At 38.4% G+C, this 25724-nt stretch overlaps 1 protein-coding gene across 2 annotated transcripts in view; it reads right to left on the reverse strand.

Annotated features, from left to right (window-relative positions):
• Nucleotides 1–24191, reverse strand: part of PTPRD (protein tyrosine phosphatase receptor type D) — a 1732979-nt gene extending 1708788 nt beyond the window's left edge. Inside the window, exons 1-2 of one of the 2 annotated variants that reach the window (XM_084628881.1) lie at nt 24125–24191; nt 23528–23636 (exon numbers count right to left, since the gene is read on the reverse strand). The gene's annotated coding sequence lies outside the window, so the exon portion shown is untranslated. Of the gene's footprint in view, nt 1–23527; nt 23637–24124 lie in introns of those variants that run through there. The other variant, XM_084628884.1, reaches the window with a different exon arrangement.
• Between the last annotated feature and the right edge of the window lie 1533 nt (nt 24192–25724).

Consider the following 25724-nt stretch of genomic DNA (forward strand, 5'->3'; position numbering starts at 1 on the left):
ACACTCACAAAGTACTGCCTTCATGCATAATAATAATCCTACCAGAAAAGAAAGATACACAGCTCTCAGCGGGAAATACCAGTTTCCTATATTTGTTTAAAGTGACTTCAGTGCCTGTAGAAGGTGCCATACTACCAGCCCTGAGGTCCTACACCCAAAAAAACCACACAGAGCACTTGGAGAGCAAGTTTTGTATCATTGTCGTGCCAATGCGCCTCTGCCCGATATCAGAAGGATCACCTCTAGGAGTGATCCAAATTTTTGGCCTCTTTTCTGATAAAAGGCAACAATGATGTCATTTAGTCCCAACAGAGATGTTGGTTTTTGTGACATGGGTACTTGTTCACTAGGAGAGGGACCCCTCCCACTAATTTATTTAACCGAAGTCACTGGACAGCAATCAACTTTTGCTCACTGTAGGTTTAGCCTGTATTTGAACGGTCAGCTTAGAGACGAAAAGCTCCAATATCCCATTTTCAGTCCTCAGACACATCCAGTTTTATGACAGAAACTTTTGGAAGATGTCTACAGCTAAGCTCATAGAGGCAGTAAAAGTTATACAATTTAGTTAACATTTCAGAACAAACATTTGAGAAATAAAGTTATGTACGATTTGTTCCTGCTTTAGCTATAATTCAGTGTAATTAATTTTAAAATACTTTTATGTTATGCTGACCTGTCCTCCAAAGATCTGAAATTATTTTACAAAGTGAAGTATTATTATCCCCACTATAAATCAGGAACCTGAGGTACAGACAGATTAAATAAGCCATTCAAGATCACAGTTAGGCTCCAGAGTCTCAATTCCCAGTGATCAAGTCTAATAAAAAAAAAAAAAGAGAGAAAAACCATGATTAAAAATACAAAAAAATGTTGTATTTGTATGAGAATTGCAGAAGAGAGAAAACATTAGTGTGGTCTTACTGGGGTCATCTATATGAAGATTTCTGCTATTTCCTAATTGTTATAAATGACCTAGATTGTTAAATTTGCTGATGACATAAGATCTGAAGTAATACTGAACGCACTGTAAGTAGTGAGTCAAGTTTAAATGAATTCTGATCTGCTATGTAACTAGGTTGACAAGCAGAAACTGAAATCTAATGTTGACAAATGTAAAGCAATAAAAGCTGAATATAAAAATAATAAACACAAGTACTTTACGAATAAACTTGTACTAGAACAAGAAAACATATAAAAAGATTATGGAGAGATCATGTTTTTGCTTTTTTCTGTGAATATGGCTGAGCAGCCTCAGAAAGCAATTTAAAATCCTGCATTCGTATGTATCAGGTTGCAAATTTCTCTGGTGAGACCCTTCTTTGAATACCCTGTGAAGTTTTCATCATAACATTTAAAATAATATGTCACACTTAAATCATTACAGGAAAAGCAATTAAAGTGGGTTTGAGACTAGAGCATGAGAGCTAGGAATAAAGGGTAAAAACAAACAAACAAAAACAAACAAAAAACCCTTAGAGCTGCCTGCTCTTGATGAAGATGGTAGAGAAAAGATTTATGTTAAGCATACCAACTGCAACTAGTATAATGATATAAGGTAGGGTGAGAATTTAATGTGCTCCAGCTACACCAGTGTATCTCCCTGACCCTTATTCTAGAATAACTGCCTTTTCCCAGTTTAATTTATGTCTCTTTGGAAGTAGTTTAAACTAAATTGGAAAAAAAGTCACTCTCATTCCAGAATAAGAATGTGTCCACATGGGGAGTTATACCAGTATAAACTATAAACTAAGTTATAGTTAACTATTCTGGTATATCTTCCTATATTGACAAGTTCTCAGTTGCCTCTGTTGTTGTGTCCAGTCACTATTCTGGCTGTTCCAATATATTTTGATCTTCAGAAAGCACCGCCTTTCATATAAACTTTTACCTCCAGATCATGAATTACTGAAATTTAGCAGTAGAAATCACTACACATTCTACAATTGCAAGACATAAATAAAAACTTTTTTTTTTTAAAGGAGCTGGACAAACGTATAAAAGTCTAGATTTATTCTCCATGTTTAGATCACCTCTGGCCCACAATACATCCCCATCTTATACATCTTCCTGCTGTTTCAAAAAAATTGTACATTTTATCTGAAGTTAATGTACCCTATGGTTTGTAGAGTGTGATGGAATCTTTCTGGATGAAAAGTGTTATAAATGTAAGTTATGCATCATAAGAAAACCTAAAATTGGAATTCCCTTATTCTCAGCACTTTGATCATGAATCAATATTGTATTTAAGGGTCTTAAATCAAAAGTGATCTCAGGTGTCATTTCTAACAGAAGACAGGTGCCTTAATTGCATCATCTTTTGTTTCCAGTTTTTGGTTGTTAAAACCCACTCCCCAATACCAACACATTTTTAACTCTCCTGTTTCCATCAATTGGAGGATATCTATTACATTCTACGTACACTTTCTTCCTATGTAAGCAGCCCCCATTTCTCTCAGTGACACCATACAATTTACTATTTAGTTCTCAAATCATGAAAATCACTGCATTTAAAAATATAAATATGTATAAAGGATGGAGAGAACTTGTGTACATACTTTTTTTTTACACCCTCTCCTTTCAAGAGTGGTTATTATATCTGTTTTTCAATTAACATAACCTCTTGTTTGGTATGAATATCACAAAAGTAATTAACAGAGGTTGGAAAATTGTTCCATGTACTTCTGAGAATGGAAGAAAAGAAATGCACTCTCTGCCTACAATAAGATTCTAAGGAATTCTCTAATAGATGAAAAAAGCCCATGAATAGCTAGTGTGGAATAGCAATTCCTGAAACCACTCTGGAAGTGGATTAACAAGCCACAAAAAAGCCTTCATTCCAGAATAAGAATGTTCACATGAGGAGCTAGTGCAAAATCGTAATTGTGTTTTAAATTCACGCCCTTATTATTTCACACTAGCATCTCCATGAATTCCATGTGAAGCCAAGCCCTAAGACAAAAATCTCATTTGTTTGGAATTAGGCTATAAATACATTTCAATAACTTCCAAGAGTGGGAAGAAATGTTACAAGGTTGTTGAAGTGGTTTTTTTTTTTAAAAAAAATCACATATTGGGAACCCAGGAAATTTTATGTTAGCATAAAACTTTTACAGAAAAACTGGAATGTAGGGAAATAAAGGGTAAGGAAACAAAAGAATTATAAGAATCTTACATGTTTTATTTATATGTATTTTTGCTTCCTTGATTTTCTTCAGACTTAGACCAAAAAATAAATTATTTTTATAATAGAAATCTTAATGTCAGACCATCACAGTAGAAACCTAAAGTGAAAAGAAAAAAAAATTCTGAACATTTGCTGGCGGGGTGGGGGAGGGGAGAGAAATAATTTTTTTAAAAAAAATCACACCTATAATGTCTACAACTATAACTGCACCAACTCCATAACAGACAACTAAATACAAAAAGGTAAAAATCTTTTGTTTTTTAAATCCACCAAATAGAAAAATTATGAGAAAACTAATGAATTACAGAAAATTATTTGGATTGTTCAGTTCACTCAGGTTTGTCAATTGTAGCACTAGTGCTATTGTAGCCACAGCAAACACTTTCAAATCAGAATGATAATTAATATTAAAAGATAAGGCACCTGTAGTATTAATTATGTTTATAGCTCCATTACTGATTAATCTCTTATCAGTCTACATGCAATTAAAGTGGCTCCATTGAAGAAATAAAATTAAAGCATGTAATACTTACATTTGAATTTTCAGGTAATTTACGTTCTTTCAGACTACTGATTACTTTAAGAGTGACAGATGCAGAAATGCCTTCTATAAATCACTGCTTTTCTCAAGCAGCTTGATATATTACTAAAGTTCCATGACTAGCAGCCTAATGAGAACGAATGGCTTACAATCATCTGGGACTGACCCACTTAGTCATTCACACCATCGAATGGAAGACCGCTCAGAGGTACAAGGTCACACCTCTGCCACAATTATTCTGTCTAATGAGGTATCAAAAGCTTTCCACCAGTTCAAATGTCTGTAGTAAGGGTAGTCTAGGGATAAAATAGTTTGGTATCCTCACACTGAAGTCAGGATAAACTCTGATGCTCTCTGTCACAAACCTTGCACAGAACAAATTAAATGAAGTGTACCATTTCCTTACTGAACCATTTGCACTTTAAAAAGCTAGAAGTAATAAAAATTTTACTCTTATGTTGTTGATAGGAAAAAAATGACAGATGTTTTTCTCCAATTGCCCATATAATGGTATGGTTTAACTATTTAAATGGTAACTGTTTTTTATAATTTATAACTAGGTCATATGTTCACATCAACATTAAGAATTATCGAATTTGCTTACGTTGTAGAGTTTTCATCTTTTAATTTTGAAGAGTTACTTTTGCAGGGAGGTATAGGAGCCGAAGGTCAAATCCAAGTCTTAATTAACATCTTAGTCTCTCAAAATAAAAATAAATCTGAGTTTATATAATTTTATTTAGTTATCTGTGGTGCTAAACTGAAAACCTATGCAGCTTTAGCTGCTAATTAATAAATTAATTATAAACAGTACATTAAAATTGAGGTGAGTTAACAATAGAAAAAAGCGTACTAAACTGAATAAAGTTTTTATAACAACTAGTAAGTGTGTTGTAGAAAAGGAAACAAAAATGCATTAATTTGCAGCCTAGTAATCAAAATTAACTGACTGGGTCAAAAGTAAGAGAGTGTAAAAACATCTCATTACCAAAAATATTAGCGTGGCCTAGTCTTTTCCAACATCGTTATAGGCCCCAATCCTGCTCCCATCAAAGTCAGAGTCAGTCAAATCCTGCTCCCATCAAAGTGAGAGTTTTGCCAATGACTTCAATAGGAGCAAGATCTGGTCCTTGATCCTTTATTGCAAGGACTGCACCACTTACTTTTTATGTTTCTAAAACTCTTAAGATAAACTATCATCGCTGAGCTTCTATAACTGGTGGATAATGAATTTTACTTTTTTTCTTTATCTGTTAGTTCTTTATCCTTCCAGGGAATCATATTCAGTTTCATCTTACATTAAAACTAGAGAGACTGAAAGGGCATAACAGACCCAATTTGATTCTAGACAGAACAGAAAGATTTTAAGGACAGGACAGTTCACTCTCAAATCAAAGACAGTTAATAGATTTACAGAAATAAATGATTATACAGCAACTTCAAAAATTACGTAAGGAGCTTTTTTATTTCCTAGAAGAAGGCTTTTTCATGGGAACAGACCAAAGAAAATGCTTATGTATGAAAGTTTCACATGAGAACATAAGGCACTCACAGGCTGACTAATCCACAAGCCTATGAATGATGCGGGTGCCCACACTTAAGAAATAAGTGACAAAAAGAAGATTGTTTTGGCAATGTTTCTTGGTTTCCCGGACATTCTTCCATGGTAGCAGGAGTTCTTAACTTCCTCTGCTACAACACCCTGCCCAATCCCTGCCTCCCAGTGCACTTAACAACTCAAGGGTGGACATTCAATGTGTTTGGGAGGTCAACTAGTGCAAGTTACTCTTGACATGCTGTCCTCTGAGTCTCAGGAAGCAATGATATCACAAGAAGTGGATATTCTTCAATCTCAGCCCCTACTTACCTGATCTTCCTGGAAAGGTTCCTATGGGGGAGGGGAAACATATTCCCTACTTTGGTATCCCTAAATAAATTGACAGCTTTGTGTTACCCTCTGCTCACAGAAAAGAGGGGAGCATTTGCCATTCAAAAGTAATCAGTTACTGAGAAGTGACTAGATTACTTTGAAATACTTGATAGTCTTTACAATGTGAAGTACCGGTATTTTAAGAAGGGCTAAAAGGCATTAGCAATTTTGTTTATTTATATAGATGGGAAGCTGACATTGGCAAGTGAAAGCATACAAGAAGGAGGATTCATACTGTAAATAGTGGATAAACATTTTAGTGCCAATAAAAGGCAGTGAACAGTATTTAATCTATTTTGTTAAAGCAAACATAAAAAAAGTAATAATGCTGCTATTTCTCAGGTCCTTTGTAGTCATTCTTTCCAATAAAACCTTTAGAATCTAGTTAATACAAATACAACTCAGTATTGCTCTTCATAATAGCAGAATAGCTTAAGATTTATTACTAGTAGGATTTGAGGCTCAATCCTCAATTGTGCTAAGCATACAGCCTAAGGGCTGCTCTAAATTATGCCGCCTGTTGTGATCCCATAAGAATTGCTGTGCAGCTGAGGACTGCACAAAGTGTTGCGTGCTCTAGGCCTAAAGTCCTCATGGCCTTGACCTGTATATCAGCAAAATGTTTGGCTTCCTCTTCAGGACAGCTTTCTAAGCACAAAAATGCTAGAAAAGAGGCCAAGGACTGAGCCACTTATTCACAAGTTCTAATACTTATTATAACTGTCAACTGGTAGCAATTTTTCTAAGTTAGGTTGTGTACTTTCCCTGCTTCTCACTGCACACTTGGGCTGCTGAGATAGTTTGTAGGAGGGAGACCTGAAGATGTTTCAGTGGAAGCTTCTATGCTTTCCTGTTAGTACTGTTATCACCTGTTGCCAATATAGATTTGCTGCTAGCCTGCTAAATGGATTCCATCAACTTGAAATCTAGTCACTTTTAAAAAATAAGTTAAAGTCCTTTCAGATATTACATATGCCCTTAAGTCCCCATTACGTTTGTAGTTTTACAGTCACCTTTTCCTATTTTTAAAAAATGTTTTTTCCTTGGATAAAGGTCCAAAACTGAAAAATACTTACACAGGTGGGTAACAATACTTATGCATGTGCATGGGACTTGCATAGTCCTTTGGACTTTAAGTCCAAGTGATTATTCAAGTCACAAGCATTTGTAGGCTTGGGGCCATACACTCAAAATTATATTTAATGTTTTAAAAAGCAAATATGAGAATGTTTTTAACAGAATAATGTGACTTTTGTGCATGTAAGTGAAAGACCAATCGTATCCAGATTCACGTACAGAGAGGATTGATACTGTGCAAGCTTCCTTATACAAATCCCCCAAGTGCCCCTTCAATTCTGATCTGCAATATCCTTATTTTCCAGCCCTGGGCCACTTGGACAAATTAAAGTAAAATAAAATAAAATAAAAGTATGTTACTGTTTGTAGCAGTTTGGTAACGATTATGATTTTATTATAAACTCCCATTTGGGACTAAGTTGAGCCCACTGAATCTGTTTTACTTGTGGCTTCAGTCAAGAAGGAAAATGCTAATGAACTTGGCCACTATCTCCACAATTTTGTTTTAATTAGAAGGGTGTTGTCTCAATGTCACATTAATGATTGTTTTGGTTCCATGTTGCTCAGTTTCTGAAAATGTCCTGATTATAACATGTAACAAAATTTTAATAATGTAATTTAAGGCTTCCACAAACGTATACAGTGTCTTGCTCTCTCTAGAAACATTTACTGAAGACAGACACAAATGGTTGAAGTCAATGGTTGATATTCACCCCATACAGAAGGTAGTGCCAAATGTATGCACCACTTAAGTCCCATGTGGTAGACTTAAATCATGTATATGCCTGTCCCTCTATACCAGGTTGTATTTAATTCCACAAGTCCACCTATGGTATAATTTATTTTGATGTATGGCTTTATTTAGCTGGGATGCCTTATTTAAGAATATGGAAACCTCTTTACTGTCTTAGAGCAATAGCTTTATCTATTCCAGTATTCTGTCTCTGACAATGGTCAGTACAGATGCTCAGGAGCAAGATGTAAAGTGGACAATTAGGGAATAGCCTGCTCATGGGGAAGTTTCTTCATAACCTCTATCAGTTATAGGATGGCTTAAGCATATGTTTAATTTTAAACTTTAAAGATAAGCATGTGCATAAGTCTTTGCAGGACTTGGGTTTGGTATATAATATGATATTTTATAGTAGTTAAAACAAATATTTTTACAATAAAATAATTTTAATTCTGCATATCAATATTAAGTAATTAATGTAAAATGCAGTGGTAAACAAAACTTCCATTAGCTTTTCACACAAGTCTAAGAAATAAAAATACTGATCATCATTAGAAATATTCAAGGTATAATTCAAAATTGTTAATATAAAAATGTTCACTGTTCCTCTGTTTATAATTCACATTTCTTTTGTGTGTTTCAGCTTATCAAAACCTGTATATCCACATATAAACTCTAGGTAGCTTCAGTGTCAGATATATATGTTCCACAAATGGGTATACCATTTTATGAGTTTCTGTAAATTGTGTATACATACTGTAAACTTTTAGGTTCTAACTTTTACCAGTTAATCTCATAACATGATATTGTGCAGTGAAGTACAGAAACAGCATAGGCTCTTCAATTGTTTTAGCCAAAAAGGAGTAAAAAGAATTAATTTTATAGCCTCAATACTAGCTGAAAAATGTAGTAACGATAAGGGAATAACAACTCAATTGCTATGTGATTTCTTAAGAATTTGCTGTTATGGTCACATTCCAGCTCTGGAATTAACCATGTTTTGAATCAGGATCTCAGCTCTTCTATTTGTGGTAGTAATGAGTCTTGTAATTTTTGGTGTTCTTCAAACTGAAGTTTCTGGAGGTAAGTGATTATGTAATAATCTCAACTTTCATTAAAAATATGTAAGTTTCCAGTCCCCATGGCTGTGAAGAAAAGCTGGCAAATATGATCTGAATGTACCCCAAAGGCCAAAAAGCCAGATAGCAAAGAAAAAGAACTCCAAATTTGTTAATTAAAAAAAAATAAATCTCAAGATATTGCGGAGGTGGGGTGGACTCTTGATTTGTCAATGTGTGTGGTCTGTAAGACGAATACTACCCAAATTATTTTAATATATCTGTATTATTATCTGTGGTTTCTAAGGGCTAGTCTGAAAGGACAGTTCTAGTATCAAGGGGAAAGTCATCTCTCCTTGAATAAATCATTTGCAGTAATAGAACACAATTCATTTCCTGGTTTCTACTGGCAGCATCTGGGCTTCAGACTACTGGTAGAAGAAAGCTTACCAAGAGTAAGGTTAAAGAGGACACCTACCCACTCTAACTGTGCTTGTCTGGCTGCCACAGTCCCCACAGGGTCAAATCCAAGTATCAATTAAGTCAAATAAAAAAACTCCTGTTGATCTCAATACGAATCAGATTTGGCCCAATATGAGCAGGGCTAGCCTCATAGGAGGTGGGGATCTCCTGGTAGGGAGAAGCACTGATTCCACCAGCAATGCTTTTATGGAGTCTCCAATGAAATCTCAAGATTCTTCCTCCCCACTTCACCTACCCCTGGCAAAATCCCAGATTAAAAATGGCAGCAGTGATGGCAACACGCTCCAGGATGAATACTCTTTCTGGCACAGATGTCACTGCAGATGCATCAGGATGCAATCTAGCTACATAGGAAAAAGTTGTGTGCACAAAACTGAGCCAACTCTCATGTGATAAGTAGGTATGGTCTCCACCTGGTGATCTTACAGTATGTGAAGAACACTCATGGGAATCCTCACTACCTATGCTGTTTTGAAATATGCCCAATGCCTCTTTTGGCTAACATAAATAGACTGGTTTCCCTCAATGCTATGTGATTCACAATTAGATATATAGACCTAATAGCCTATTATCTATTTATAACTGGTTCACCTCATCTTGTAAAGTCATGTTCATGTTCTCTGTGTGTTAGGTATTCCACAGTGACTATTCTGGAATTAGATTAGTTAGCATTATTACATCTCATAATATGTTTGCTCATGTCAATGTTGCTTTAGTTACTTTTTTTTTTAATATCTCAGTCATTTGATGTCTAACTGCTTGCCATCCAGCAGAAAAACACTCGTTTGCTATGTCCATCTTTCTGATGAACGTATGTGTCTATCTTTTTTGATTAACATATGTAAATAATATTTTAGCCAATAATTCTGTAGAAAATAATCAAAGATTAGGTGAAAGCCTGTTGTAAAGTTCTACTATCTTTTGTATTGTTGAGGTGGTTTCAATTTGGAACATGCCTATCAGAAATCCTTTGGATTTTCTAACACAAATACTCAGATTCTACTGACAAGCGGATCTTGTTTCCAAATAATTCCCCCAAAATGACATCCACTTTCTGTGCCTGTGCTGCAAGTTCAGACCATATACCACAGATGGTACTTGTATCTAAACTTATGCTGCCTTTACTCATTGTAAACGTACAAATAAAGAGTTTAAAACACAGAACAGAAAACTACTGGAACTCCGTATTAAAACTAAAGGACAAAAGAGTGATTGCTCATTGTGGGAATCATTTCTGTATCCCTTTCCTTTCCACTAATCCTTCTATAAAACTTTAGTGACAAAAGACAAAATCTGATTCTTCTTACAAGCAGTTTAACAGTTTAGCAGTTCCACGCTAGTCCCTAGTGGACATGTTTGCATCATATAAGTGCCCAGTCTGGCACTTTCTACCATTTCAGATTTCTCATTTATAACTGAAAATACATCACAGTTCCTCAGCAGGCAAGCACAAGACCTTGGGAAAGGAGAGAGATGCATTATGGGGCTGAGGGAAATATAATCCAATTAACACTTAATTCACTAATGTCTGCACACATATCTTTCACACTTGAAGAGAAGGGATTTTGAACACGAAGCAGGAGATACTTATAAAAAACTGTTTCAACTCTCTGTTTCCAGTATTCACAGATTCTCATTCCTACTGGGTTCAACACAATAAAAAGCAAGTTATGCAGGAATTCTGTTTTTTTCCTATTGAGATGTTTGATCAGAACTGTGACAGAGAAATGGAACACATGAAAAAGGTATCTGGGTGGAGATTGCAGAGAAAGACAGATTAATGCTCACTTTAAATAAGGTCATAGAGAAATAACCCTCATGCAGTGCAAAGAGCATATATACACAATTCTTGGACTCAGTCACCCTTCCCCTGGTACAACCTCTGGGAGGCGGCTCAAGAGAAGGAAATGTATGTGAGCATCCCCTCACATGGACGTGGCTGAAAATTTTCAACAACGTCATTAAGACAAATAAGTAAAAGGATGAATTTTTCTCAAAAAATTTCATGAAAAACTCATTCTACTTTTCAACCAGCTATAGAGATGGAGCCAAAATGTCAACATCCAAAAACGTGATGGAAAAAGAGGACACATTGTTCCTTATTCCCCTCACAATGTTCCACTGGGCTCACCTCCAAACCCCATGGATCCCCTGGGATCTACTAGAGGCCAGGACCATCTGTACTGAGACCCAATGCCACCAGCTCTGGCCGGTGTCCCCTTGTCTTTAGACAATAGGGACACCACCTGAGACAGGTGCCCCACTGCAAATGTGGGCTGCATACAAGATAACAAAAGCTCAGGGCCAGATAATTATCATCTCAATCTTTTCTTAGAAAACTCAGGGGGCGGTAGAAGGGAGCAAAGATAAACATCTCTTTTCAGCCAGCCATGTCTCCCCCGCAATACAATATCTCACAAATTCCTGAGGATATACAGTGCCATCCATGGAGTCTTGAACATAGTGGAAATATAATACCACAGAATCAGAAGAATCTCCCCTTCTGTACTGAAGAGATGATGCCTGCATGTGGAGTGCTCCTTCCAGACGTTGACTTTGGGGATAGGACCGGAGAAGGAGAATGGTACACACCCTCCTGCCTCAAGAGAAATTTTTATTTTCATTCACTAAAATAAGTGAATGGACAATTTTGCCCACAATCATGGATGGCATAAAACTATCTGCCGAACAACATATGGCACTGGACATTAATCAGCATGGCAGTTCACCATATTAATCAACATGGCAGTTCACCATATTAATCAGGCAAACCTTACTGTGATCATAATTGATTTCCTAATACAATGTCACAGGACTGTCACTTTAAAACATATGCCTTTACATCATAGGTAACCCCCCCACCCTCAAGCTAGCATGTAGCTCTATGGAAGGAGCAGAATGAAGCACACACAATGCCTCAACAACACTACTGTAACAATTCAATGTGTGAATTCAACAGATGTGAGGACACACTGCTATTACCAGATGTTCCCACATGTGTGCTAATGAAGGAAATATATCACAGAAGAAAAGGAGGAATAAAAAGAGTTGCTGCCAGAACAACAGAACTAAAACCACAGACAATAATACAACATTTCTTGTTTAATGGCACTTAGGCGAAGGGTTCTCGGTCCTTTCATGGTGTAGATCACAATTTAACACTTCTGTTCCTATTCATGATCACATAGCACCCCTGTTGCAATTACAACAGCTGCTTGCGTGGAAAAGTGATCTGAAGAAAGTGTATTTTTGGATGTCTGTTAATGTGATTTAGCAGCTGGAAACAAGCAGGTAACTCAGCCGCACAGAATACACATTGTGAACCTCTGCCTCCCCTGCTGATACAACCCTCCTAACTTAATCCCCTCCTTATATAACCCCAATGACGGGATTTAAATAAAACAAAAAAATTATGGTTCCAGTAACATTTGTAAACCATTTTTCTATTCACCCTGCTTGTATGTTATATTCCTTTCTCCACTCTTTGTCTTTCTTGTCCTTTTAGACTGTACACACTTCAAGAGAGGGACTTTGTACAGTGCCTAGCACAATAGGGACCCATTCTCAATTTTCCCCTAGGCATTATCATAATAAACAGTGAATGATAAATATGCCTTAAGTAGACCTGTCCTCCATTTGAATTACAATTTTCTTCTGACCCACATATAACTTGCTGTCTAACTTTTTGCCATGGTAATTTATTAGGTTCAGCGATTTCAAGTTATAATAAATTAAGTAAACTTCAGCTAGCTGTTCTCTGCTTTTTTGTTTGTATTGTTTATTAAATTCCAAACAAATAAAATGCAGATACACAGTGAAGCATCATAAAGAATGTAAATGTTTTCAAGTGCTGTGGCTAGACCTATCCTGTGGGGGACAAAACATTGCCTGAGGTCATGTCGGATAATAAGATTAGATGAAATATATATTAAGGTTTCCTTGGATACCTTTTCTGCTTTATTAAATTGCTCTGATCCTTGTGATTTGTCTCACAAAATTTTGAACATCATTTAATCTTCTGTTTGATGAATGGCTTTGGCTCACTAAATAGGAATTCTTCTCCTGCCTATCCAAAAATGTGGAGAGAGAGAGAGATACCTCTATCTATAGGAATCATCCCATACAGGTGGAAAAGCAACACACTGTTCCCACCATGCTTTATCCTAGGCAGAATGTGAAAAAAAATTATGAGCATATACAGATGCCTTCAGTAAATGCTCTTTTAGATATCTGAAATATATCTTTATATAGCTTGTTTTGTACTTAATTATTGCACTTTTCCTTTTGTCCAAATAGCATTATTCCTAAGATTTATTACATCCAGCTCTGTTTATACTCTAAAATCGATAGCCCTGACCTCAGAACAAAATATTGCTGCCAGTAATCTTTAACTGTTGTACAATGGTCAAGATATCAATAGCAGCAGAACAACAAAAATACACACCTCATCCTGCTTTCTTATATTTTTATTGTTTCCCAGCATCATGAACACAATATTCCTTAGATCCTTCATCCTTCCTTTTTAAGGACATTTCCATGCTCTAATCTTAGCCCATGCTACTTCATGTGTTTTTTGCCTAATCTCCCCTCAATCATCCACATACAAAACCCTCAGGTACATGCTTATTTGTGCTTGGAACCCATGCTTGTCTGTATAGTTGGGGGCACAGTCTAAAACTGGAGCTGCGCTTTAGCTTGGGCTGGAAACTGCCCACTTTGCAGCAAGGACATAGGCAAGATCACTCATGTGCTGATAGTCTTCCAATGCCCTTCCCACAATTTCCCACGAAAGACAGATAAATTCTCCCGCAATTGACAGAACTGACTGGGAAAGAATCCTGCAGCAACTCAGCACACAAAACCATGGGATGTTTTCCCGGACACATACAGGAAAGTTAAGAAACAGTGAGGACATAGTAACATGGACAGGGCTTCATTGTGGGAATGTTCATATTCAGGGTAGGCTAATCTGAGTATTCAGACTCAGGTGCCAACCACCAGGGCTGATTTACCCCAAAAAACAGAAAATGAAGCACCACCAGTGTAACATGTAGGATTAGGGTAGCATAGCTTTAAATCGTTTGTAAGCCCTCTAGTCACCTTCACTTTTCTCTGTTTCAAAACCCACAAAATCTTGATAGAGCAGCAGTGTATGTCGCTAGACCTTGCATGTTGCATATACAGTTAGTAAATGGTTATTTGGACTCCATTTGCCCTTTCATTTTGTGTATGTGGTTTAAAGTAAAAGACAAAACCACCAAGTAAATTTGTTTCAGAATATGAAGACAAGGCTAGTCCCTTACTTCAATATTCATACATTGTGTTATGATTACAAAGATGTCTTTACAATGGCAGCTAATCAAAATAATTGTACAAATGTTGACCAAAGTGTAGAACAGGTGTTTTTGCTTGAGCTACAGGTATGATTTGTATAACATGATGAAAGAATGTGTGCTGCGCATATGTAGGTGAAAAGGCAAATCAATAAATGTGGGGGTATGGATATGCAGTGATTAAAGAGTATTCTGTAGCCATATGTTGGCAGGTGTAAATCACTATGTCATGAACATGAATGTCTTTCCTCTCAGAAGACTCCTTGCCATTCCCAGTGGCTTTCCCATTTTTTCTGACCTTTTCTCTCTGCTCTTTGACATCTCTTCTACCATTTCCTTTTTAAAGATGCAGGGGAATAGACAGCATCTATTTTTTTGCACACTTATTTCATACTTCATAATCTTATTTAACTAGATGAGGATCATCATAATCTGACTGTCACCATCATGAATCCTTTCTTTTGCTGAACATAGTGATGATTAATAAAATAAAAATAGCACTGAACAGGTTACACATATATACACAGGCTTATTCATTTGTTTTCTTTTAGTTTTTAAACCTGGCAACACCTTGCTACTAAAACTCAGATTTTTAATTTACATTAATTTACAGAAAGTGCTGCCTGATAATATAGGTGCTTCCAAAACCCACAAATGCCTATTTTAATTAAGCCTGCACCCCTTACCACCACATCTTCCCACCACACACACACACACTGCACCTCCTGCCCCCAGCAGATTTGCTGTTGCTCTCCAGCTCTAGAAGTTCTTCTTCACCTCTCGTCCCTGGTGTGGGGGTGAGAACTGCAGTAATATATCTACCCGCATCCCTCAAACCTGCATGAATGCTCCCCCCACACCCCAGGCATGGAAGGAGCACAGCTTCAGGGTTCTCCACCTCAGGCCTGGAGGCAAGGAAGGGGACACGGAGGGTCAGAGAGGGGTGGTGATCTGCAGAGCTGTCAAGGATTATCTACTCCCCAGATGCTCTGAGAGCACAGGGCTGAACACTTCTCCAGCCCTTTGTGTTTAGACTGAAGAAGGGGAAAGAAAAGAAGAAATCTTGTCTACATGCTGAGAAAGGAAGCTGCCTCTCAGCAGGTGCAGCAATACGTACTGGCTGCCTGTTCTCATTATTCTGTTCCTGAGGCAGAGCAGCCACTGACCCATAGTAGGGTCTGAAAACCAGCAGTCCCTGGGGAAAATGCATCATGGTGGTGGGTCTAAGTCTTAACATGTGTAGTTTGCTGTTGTGTAGCCACCTCCCCAAGAAAGAGCTCACCTTACGGCAACATCCCTAAAGAGTACCATCAGCAGATCGCTTATGTGTGCCTAGTGTAAAAGGAGTTTTGAAATTAGTGAAAACACATTGCCTGATTTTCAGGGAGGCCAAGCAACATTGACTTTAGTGGGAGTTACAGGTACTCAGTGTCTCTGATAATCAAGTCAATTTTATTCTGGAATATTTTTATTGCACAGTTCACAGAAAAATATGCTTTCTGATCATCTGATTTGAATGAGACCAAGTAAGGAACACAGCTCATGTGTTCAGTTGCATGCTTTCCAGGAGTTCCTCCACAATGTGTACTCAAAACAACAAAACATCTAGGAAATCTCTTTCACTTTGCGACAACAAATTAAAAAGACAACAATATCAACAACAACCACCACCCCCACATTCAAATTACTTCTTAATTATCCAGGACAATATATGTTACAAACTATGAGCCTAATTCTTATTCCCCATTCAAAACTTGAGTGAATGGGTTTTGCATTCTGAAAAGACATAGTTCTGTTCCCAAACTGAAGCAATGTAATGGTACAACAGTACTGACACTCTGCAGCTCCTAGATTATAGTAGTGGTTGCAACCTGTTGTACTGTCCCAGCATACTGGATCTGCAGACTCATTGCTTAGACTTTTGCTACATCCCCAAGCCTTCCATCCAAGGTGCCACAGAGAGAGCCACCACAGAGCACTGACCCATGGCAAGAAAGCGATGAAGAATCTTCTGTCTGGCCATTCTACAACTTGCCCCACCACACATAGGGACCAAGACAATTCTGCTGCTTTCTGGGTCTTGAGTACCCCCACACAGAGTAGAAGCACTATTTACACTTTGCGGGACAGAACCTTTATTTATTAAGTGTGGGTACTACTGGACAAAAAGGAGAGAGATTGGGAAAACCATTCTGTTTAAAACTGAAGTGGTGGCTACATTATCCAAATATGAATCTATCATCACAGGCTAGAAGCACATCCCTATACTACATACATATTCTATTCCTGTCCATTGTCACTGAATGAGACATTTAATTAGAAATATTTATAGGAGAACTAGACTGCATGAACATTATGAACACAAATCAAATTAAATATTTTATTTGTAGTACAGTACTTGAAAATCACTTGTATTATTCATCCACAAATGCACAGTTACATGCGTGCAAATACAAAAAAGTATTAAAAATAGTTATTGATACAGTTGGGTTTTTTTTTTTAAAGGAGGACATTTTTCTCTTTCAATCAGAATGTGTGTGTCACTTCAACAGTCTTTTTCACAAAACAAAAATAATAGTTTGATAGTGTGTTTTATTTATTTTATTTCAACCATTTCTCTTCTACTAGCCCTTTCCTCAGACAATTTTCACAGGACTCAAATGCCAAGCTCCCTAGTAGCATTTGTAATGGCTTCCCTTGACATTACTTTGTCCACAAAGTAGTCAGCCACCTAATAAGAAATTCTGTGGTCCTGGTTTGCTATTTTTACTGCATGGAGACTAGAATACTCATCCTTATTCTATGCAAAGAAAATCAGTGGCCTCTACTATCCTTGCCTAATAGCTGCAAAAGGGGGGCAGGTTACTTGAGATTCATCATCACTTTCAGGGTCCCTGCTCAGAGAGGGCCTGGCTTTATAGGTCTATGGAGTTGGCTAGAAGTGCAGCAATCTCAGGGTTGCAATATAGAGAGGCAGGTCATCCCAACACATGCTTAACCTACCTGTGCTCTTCTTGTGACACCTGCACCCTTTCCTGGAGAAGCTATATTACCAATGACTCCTTGCCTGTCCCTGCACCTTATCCCCTTCCTTTAAGTGCAGAGAAGAATCTTGTAGGACAGTGTCAGCAGTCCTTCCTATAGGAATTTTCCTTTGGTTTTCCAATAGGAGGGTACCACATAAGGTAGCTATCCCCCACCATGCTCCCCAAATGCACAGAGCATCACCATGCAAGTGCAAGAAGGGATTTTTGCATGGGTCTTATACCTCCAATTAGTACAAAGTACCTGATCCAGCTGAGCTGTGTAAGTCTGCTACTGCAACTCCAGAAGCAGGCCACTCCTGTAGCGGTGAGCAAACAGGTTACACTATGGGACGGGTATTTCACACATTGTACTGTGCATAGTGCAGGCCTTGCTCATCCCACTGCTCAGGCTTTAACAGCTACATCGTGCACAGCAGGGAAAGGGGCACGTTAAGAGTGGAGGAGATGGAATACATGAAGGTCCAGACAAAGTAACTCGGCCTGTCACATTCCCACAGTGGCTGTTAAACAACTGTTTGAGAAACCAGCAGTCACTTTACTTCCAGACTGGACCAGATGTAATTGTTCTTCTGCAGTTACTGATGCTGCAGTGATCTAAAGGTATTACAGCTCTCAAAGAACTGGTTGGTCTACACAGTACTTCCAATCAGCTGTCATCAAGGAACCTTGGTTGGAGCATATACCAATTGTTTTGTCACCTATAAAAAGGTTCACCAATCTGAAGGCTTCACAAGGGGCTCTAAAATTGTTTATATGTGCCTTACTCATATAGCTTTAATAGTCATTAGAACCATTGGTGGGCACAATTACCCCTTTGACCTGGAGTCCCCTGTGGCTACAGACTAGGCAGTCCAGCTCAACAACTAGTCTTGTTGAACTGACATTTATCACACACACACAAAAAGAAAATCACATCTCCATTTTTATTTCGGGTTAGATGGCACAATTAAAAATTTAACATTCCAACACTGGGAAAAAATGTAACTTAAATTATGGGCAAGCAATCCATCTCCAAATAAAAAGACAGCAATAACACTGATAAAGTGCGATTTCTTGACAGACCCCATATACATTTTCTCTGCTCTTATCACCCAGATCTAGGACTAATGCAGAAGGCACCTATGCAGGAGAAGCATGCATCCTGCTCTGCTTTCAAAGCCCTTTCAAAGCCAGTGTCTCAATTCTTTTTCACATTCAGGATAGAGTGTAGGGTCTGGACTTACTATCATGCAGAGGATTTTCCCCAGCCCCAGCCCAAACAGACATCAAGCAATTGGATCTGCAATCTATATTTTTCTTTTCAATATATATATAAGCTCATGCTGCACACAGATGGAACAAATTCCACACATCTTCCTTATGAAAAATCAGCAAACTACTCTGAGTCTTGCTCATACTGCAGACATGCACATTAAGAAATCTTTTGCCAAATATATTTTTAAAACCTTAATTTTAAATTTCAACCCACTACAGAGTACATACAGAGTAACAAGCTTTTAAACTACTTTAAATAGTCCATTTTGGTTATCAGGACACATCTGCACTCAGGCTGTATTATATGTTGAATAATAAATTAGTCAAGTGTCTGTAAATAATACATTTTGATAAATTTAACATTTTGTTTTGACAGAAACATTGAAAAGTTGATTTTATGGGCCAGAAACTGCTGTCCTTAATCATTTAAAACTCTCACAGATTTAAATTCCACTTGACTTCAAAGTATGGACAGTAGGACCCAGCCTTTAGAAGCAAGAAAACAATTTGGCAGTACAGAAATATATAGCGTAAAATCTGTACTTTACATATAACAAATTCCTATAATCCTATAATTGACTGAATAGGATATGTTCTACGTCTATGATATTCTATATATATAAAACCTCTTTCTGCAGCTACTGATAGCATATGAAAATAGATATATCATTCAGATTTGGCTTGTTGACAGTAAAAGTAACAATCCCACTAATATTCTCAGTTGTCACTAACCTTCCTCTTAGTTTTTTTTACATTAAAATGTTGTAGTGAAGCCACTGAGGTCAAGCACAGCAGATCTACTGATGCTTAGCAAGCAGGTGACACCACCAAAAACTTTGCAAGCCTCTCTTTATATGCCTGTTTATGTACAATTTTTGTGTGTCTGTTTCTCTTCTCCTGGTCTTTGTAATTAAGGGCATTAACATGAACATTGAATCTTTTGTTTAAGAATTCCTGGTGCTTATTTGCTACTTGATTTTAAAAGCAATGTATGTGACACTACAGCATTTTCTATAGCAATTAATTATGATGTCCTAAAGATTATGGACAAGATTTATTACTTATTTAATGCCACAGATGTCAATAATCTTGGACTCTATTATCCTAACCCTGCTGTTATTACTCTGGCAAAATTCTGTTGACTTCAGAGCAGTTTTTGGCAGCAAGACAACTGTATTGTCAGACCTCTGGGTGAAAAGTAAAAAAAAGTACAAATAAACTTTTAATAAACAAAGATCTTGTTTTCATCTGAATGTCCAAAAAACACTGATTGTAAAAAGAAGAATACAGAAAATATTTTTCCATGTAATGTTTTTCTATGAATTATTAGTTGCTCTTTGAAAGCCAGATTTTTGCTAGCCTTACTCTCATCAAGCTGTTTCTTACTCCATACGTAGTTGCACTGAAATCAGTGGAACTATTTGACAAGTAAGGCCCTGCTCAACAAGACAAAGGGAATTAGAATCAAGCCCCGAATTATGCACCAGCTACATGAATGTGATTATGAATTTTATATTTTTTGCTGAGTTTATTTGCACAAGTTATTTTGTTGTTTTCAACAAAATGGGACTAAACCAACTAAGCTTGCACTAAGCACAACTTCATCTGCTAACCTGTTTTCACCATAAACATAGTACTAGAAATCATCTTCAGTAGTTATACCTAAAATCCTAACCTGGTCTGCTCTCTGTTTCAGCCAATGCAGTCTTAGTTTTTCCAACTTATTATAGTACTTTGAACTTGTATAGAAAACAAGTATATTCATAAGTTAGGACTGGCAAAATAATTAAATAAAATAAACAAGACATATAAAACAAACAGAAGAAACAGCTGGGTATTGTTTAATTTTATGTTTATTTATGCCAGCTACTTTCAAGTATAACTGTGATCTCTTATTACGTTTTTGCACTCAAGCAACAGTCTGTTTACTGTCAGTTTATTCAATAAATCCAAATGCAACAATAGTGCATGTCATAATTGTCCTTAAGCAGTTTTATGAATGAAGTCAAATTACTGTGTTAAATGATATTCACACTTATACAGCAGACTTGTACACTACATGATAATAGCAATGAAACAGAGAATATTTGCCTTCACCAACTGTAACTGTAAGCAAATACAGGTACACAGTTCTTTATTAGTAAGAATTCCTACAGTAAGCACACGTTAGAGGAATTAATCATTCATTCCCAGCAGACTGCTTATATATTTCACCGGGCCATTATCTGATCTGAATAACAAGAACAGTTGCATAGTAAAACGCATTACCGCTGACAGCAGCAACTTTATGCTATCAACTTTAAGATGTAACTATTTCTGTAGCATTGAAGGCAACAGAGATTTTTCAAATCTCCTTTGTTTCCTTTGAACTAGCCTGCCCTGATTTGACATTATCAAGATACATTCGTACGCACACACAATCAGACATGATAGATATATAGATATATATATATATATATATATATATAAGCTTCAATTGCAGGGCCTTTGACTCAGGTCATTTTCCATTGTATTAAGTCAAAATTACAGCAAGCGTGAAATGTGTGTCAAGCCACTTTTTCATTTAGATAGTTAGGTATTCCCATCAGAAATTCTAGATTTCTATGTATTTATATGTCAAAAATTGAGCAACAAGTATGTTCCAAATTATTAAAGTCATAATTATGCTGTCATTAAACCCAATCCCAATTGCATATGTAATTAAATACTTGGGAAATATATTAAAATACTTTTGGGGAAAAGACAGACCATATATTATGCATTCAGTATCACATGTTGCATATCTGGGGATCACTTACCACACCAATGAGTCTAACCTAATAAACTTCTATCCACATAGTCTCAAAAACTTCTATCCACATGCAAATTAGCTAGATACATTCTTCTAATGTTTTCCACACAGAGAATATCCCAGCAATGAACAGTGTCAAAATGTGACCCATTATTAGGAAAGTAATATTGAATGTTAAATTTGTGTTCATGACGCAATTACACAGAATGCCTTACTATGCCATCAGATACATATTACCATTTTTGTTATTTCAAGTTCACAAGTTCATAAAACAACATTTTGCTGCCATAAAAGCTGCCATCAAACACAAAGAATATTGTGATGCAGTATTAAGTCACCAATCGCTAACTATGCTGTGAATTTGTAGCCTATGCTTTGTAATTATTCTTTCCTTTGGATTTATGTGCAATTGTGAATTTTATTCTACTACTGTACATGTTAGGTCTTACAGACTGCTTTTATGTTAATATCTTAAATCAATCTTATCTAATTGGCCTAGTTGTTACAATATATTCTAGTTTGATAATGGTACAGATAAAAACATTTGATTTTGCAACAACAACTTTCACGTTTGAAAGTAACCATTAGCTGCCACAGATATTTAGGAGAAACTTTCACATTAAGATAGAATATAAAATCATCCTGGGTTGTTTATCAAAAATGAATGTTCAACTATAAGTTGATTAGTTTCTTGTAACTTTGAAAATTACATGAGACATAAATGCATTCTGAGAATCAGAAAACTGAAAGCAATATCCGCAGCAGATTAACTTTTGATGGTTCTATTTACACTACACTAATTGTACTGTATTTTTAATTTATACTGTGAAGTGTGGAATTTAATTTGTCAAGAAACAGGTAAATTGTATCCAAATTGGGATCCATACTGTGCCTACTCTGCATAACAATACAAGAAGAATTCAAATCAAAGTCCATTTGGCAATAATAAAGAAAAAATGCTGAAATGTTATTGATTCCTTCTAATACATTCAATACAAACTGAGTCAACTGTATTTCTACTGATATGACACAGAGGTTTTATTTAGATATTATAAAACACTAGCTATTAGGTTTTCATTGCCCACATTCATCTTCCCCCCCCCCCCACCTAGGAAGCAGTTAACCCTCAACTACTGATATTAGTAATACCAGTAAAATAAAATAAAAATTAGTAGTAAGCTTTTATATATACACATACACAGAGAGAGAGAGAGAGAGAGAGAGAGAGACCGACCAGAAATGCAGCAAATGCTGAGTATGGGTATGCCTGTCCCAAGGGGAATAATTCTTGCAAAAGTTTCTTTATGCAAAGACTTCAATGTTAAAGACGCCTTAAACCTGCCACTTCCTGCCATATCTCTGAGAGAGCTTTGTACATTCTTCTGTCAGTAGCACAACTCAGCCACCAAAGCACAATAGTATTCTCCCCTTCCAAATTGGGTTTACCCTATTTCTTCCCCCCACCCCTACCTTTTTCACAAATCCAAGAAATGGATACTTTAATACTCCAATACTTTAAGTCATGTCCTGGAAAAATCAAAGCTGGGAAATTAAAACAGTGTTTCCTAGGGTTGCCATCTCCATCAGAAAAAAAAATTGTACTAAAAATCTAACAACGTTGGAGATTTGGACTAAAAATAATGTTTTTTAAAAAGCCAATTAATGGCAGCCAAAAGCATCCTTAGTAACTACACCACATGTTATTTTATGGTAGAATGATCTGACACCTAGTGTCACCTTTCCCTTCAAAACCCTCTCCATCCCTACTAGAAGCATCTCTTTGTTTATATTTTATATAGACATACAGGTCCCTAAACGCGGTGTAATATACAACACTATTCGAACCCATAACTCCTCTAATTCAAGTGCTCACCTTCAATTTTCTTTTCTTTCTTAGATTTTTGTTTGTTTGTTATAAGCTCAGCAAACCACTCTTCCCATTGGGAACAGTTTAAGTTACAGGAGTCAAAGTTTCCTCGTAGACCTGACCAGAGCTGGTTAGCAGAACAGAAAAGGACACATTTTAAAATGAAAAGAAGACACACACACCCCTCCATCCCTCACAAACCCTATACAAACAAGAATTTACTCACTAAAGCAGCCAGCCCGGACCTCTTTGGAAAACCTCGAGGGGTCTTCGCTTTCCTCTCCTGCCAGTCAGATGAAGAACAGCGTCTCTATTCCACACGGGCCCAGGGCGCGCTGCAAGGAAAGAGAAGCACATGCCACATCAAGCGGGTTTGTTTGGGTGGGCTGACGGGTTAGTCCTGTTTTCAGACGAAAGGCTCGCACCACGGCGCTATAGCGCATACATAAAACCCAGGATCAAGCGCGCCTGGAAAAAAATGTTTTTGGGGGTGGGGTGGGGGGAAGAGAAATACCTGCAACTCTCTCCGCTGAGGCTGGCAGAGAGAGACGGGGAGGGGGGGGGGCGGGCAGGGGTGAAAGTGAGACGCTCCTTGGTGGCCACAGCGGGAAGATGCAGCGAGAGCACGAGAGGAGTCAGCGCTGCTGTCAAAGTGACACACACACGCGCCCGCTCTTGCTGCCGGCTGTGTGCGAGGCAGCGGCCGCATCTCCCCCCAGCGCGCGCGCGCACACTCACTCACTCACTCGCGCGCTCTCTCTCTCTCTCTCTCTCTCACAGGCGCATCCCCACCAAGAGCAGCCCCAGCCCCACACGCGCTCACCTGCATTTCCTTAACGAGCCACTTGATGGCTGGCCGCGGCCGTGCACGGCGCTCTCCCCGGCTCCGGCCAAAGCCCACCGGGGCGGAGGGCGCGGGGTGGGGCCGCTGACGCCGCCGCGGCAACTTTACTTGCCCTCTCGCTCTGCCCGCAGCTGGGGTGGTGCCTTGCGGAGAGCAACCCCCCCCCGCTGGGAGGAGGCAGCTGGCGCCTCGCCCCGCCAGCGAGGTGAGCCCGGCCCGGCCCGGCCGCCCTGCTCACGGGCTGCACCGCCAGCTCCCTGCGCTGCCGGGCCTGGTCCGGGGCAGCCTCCGCCCTGGGTGCGGGGGGCCGAGGGAGAGGAGCGCTGCCCGCTCGGGGTCACGGAGGCAAAGCGGGGGGTGGGAGGGGAACAAGCTGCTTGACCCGCTTAACTTTCTACCAGGCGATTTGAGTGGTTTTTTTTTTTTTTTTTGTAATGCTTGTCGCGTGGGCTGCGCCCGGTGCCCACCCCACAGCGTGCGGGCGAAGGGCGAGCTGCTGCCACCGGCTGCTTTCCCGACCCTCCCTCTTTCCTTCCTTTCTTCCCGTTGCACTCGTGCAAAAAGAGCAGCCGATCTGCCTGCTATTAATAATAATAAGCCTCTCCCAGCTTTGCTCTCCACGGGAAAACAATTAATAATGCATCAAAATAATGCACCTTCACAAGCCAGCGGCTAGCAATGAGCAGAGGATAATACCACCACTTAGGAGATCGCCGCTGTGGACAGGGCGGTTAGGCACCTTTGCCTATCGCTCACGCCGAAGTGTAAGCACAGCTTGTGCCCTGGCTATTAATAAAGCCCCTTTCCCTCCCAAGCAGCTATCATCATCATCAAAGAAAGTCTCTCTGTTCAGAGCTAGTGGATACAGCGCATCACTGGGTCGGTGCCGGGGCTGTGTTCTAGGCAGGGCCCCCCCCCCCCAAGCCAATCTGCTCGCTTCTCCTCCTCTTTTGTTTACCCTGATGGGTTAAGCAAAGCATTTGGCCCTTTTAGTGTTTGCCGTGCCTCCCCTGACGATAGTTTGTGTATTTTAAATAAAGATTTCATTCTGCCAACCCGCAGGAAGCTTTTAACAAGAGGCAGCTGAGCGTGTCGATATCTTATCTCTTTTTACTGCTGCTCCGGCGTGTACATCAGCTCCAAACTCATCTCTTTTCTTCGTCGCCTAATGCTGTGGCATCTGAGCAGCGGCAGCAGCAGAGCGCTGCTCCCAGGGGGGGCTTTTACTTTGCCCTCAAAGTATCTCCCAGCACTGAGTGGAGTCTGAAAATCCTCCCTTCACTAAAGCAATATTCGGGGGTGATTGCCAGACGGCTTCCAATTCCACTTGTAAGAATAAATCCAGCGGGCAGGGAAATTGTTTTCTTCTTTAATTCTGAAGCATTTTCAAAAGAGAACGGCCAGGTCCTTTCAGCAACACTTCAATTACACGTTTCCCAAAAGGATTTGGAAATGCTGGTCCGTTCCTCATGTCAGGGAAATATCCTGCACTAAAAAAGACAACTGACCTTCCTAAATAGTTTACTAAAGACAGTAACAAAGAAAAAGACGAACGTAAAATAAAAGTAATCTGTATTTA

This window comes from Lepidochelys olivacea, assembly GCF_965140295.1.
Source record: "Lepidochelys olivacea isolate rLepOli2 genome assembly, chromosome: 5".
NCBI lineage: Eukaryota > Metazoa > Chordata > Testudines > Cheloniidae > Lepidochelys > Lepidochelys olivacea.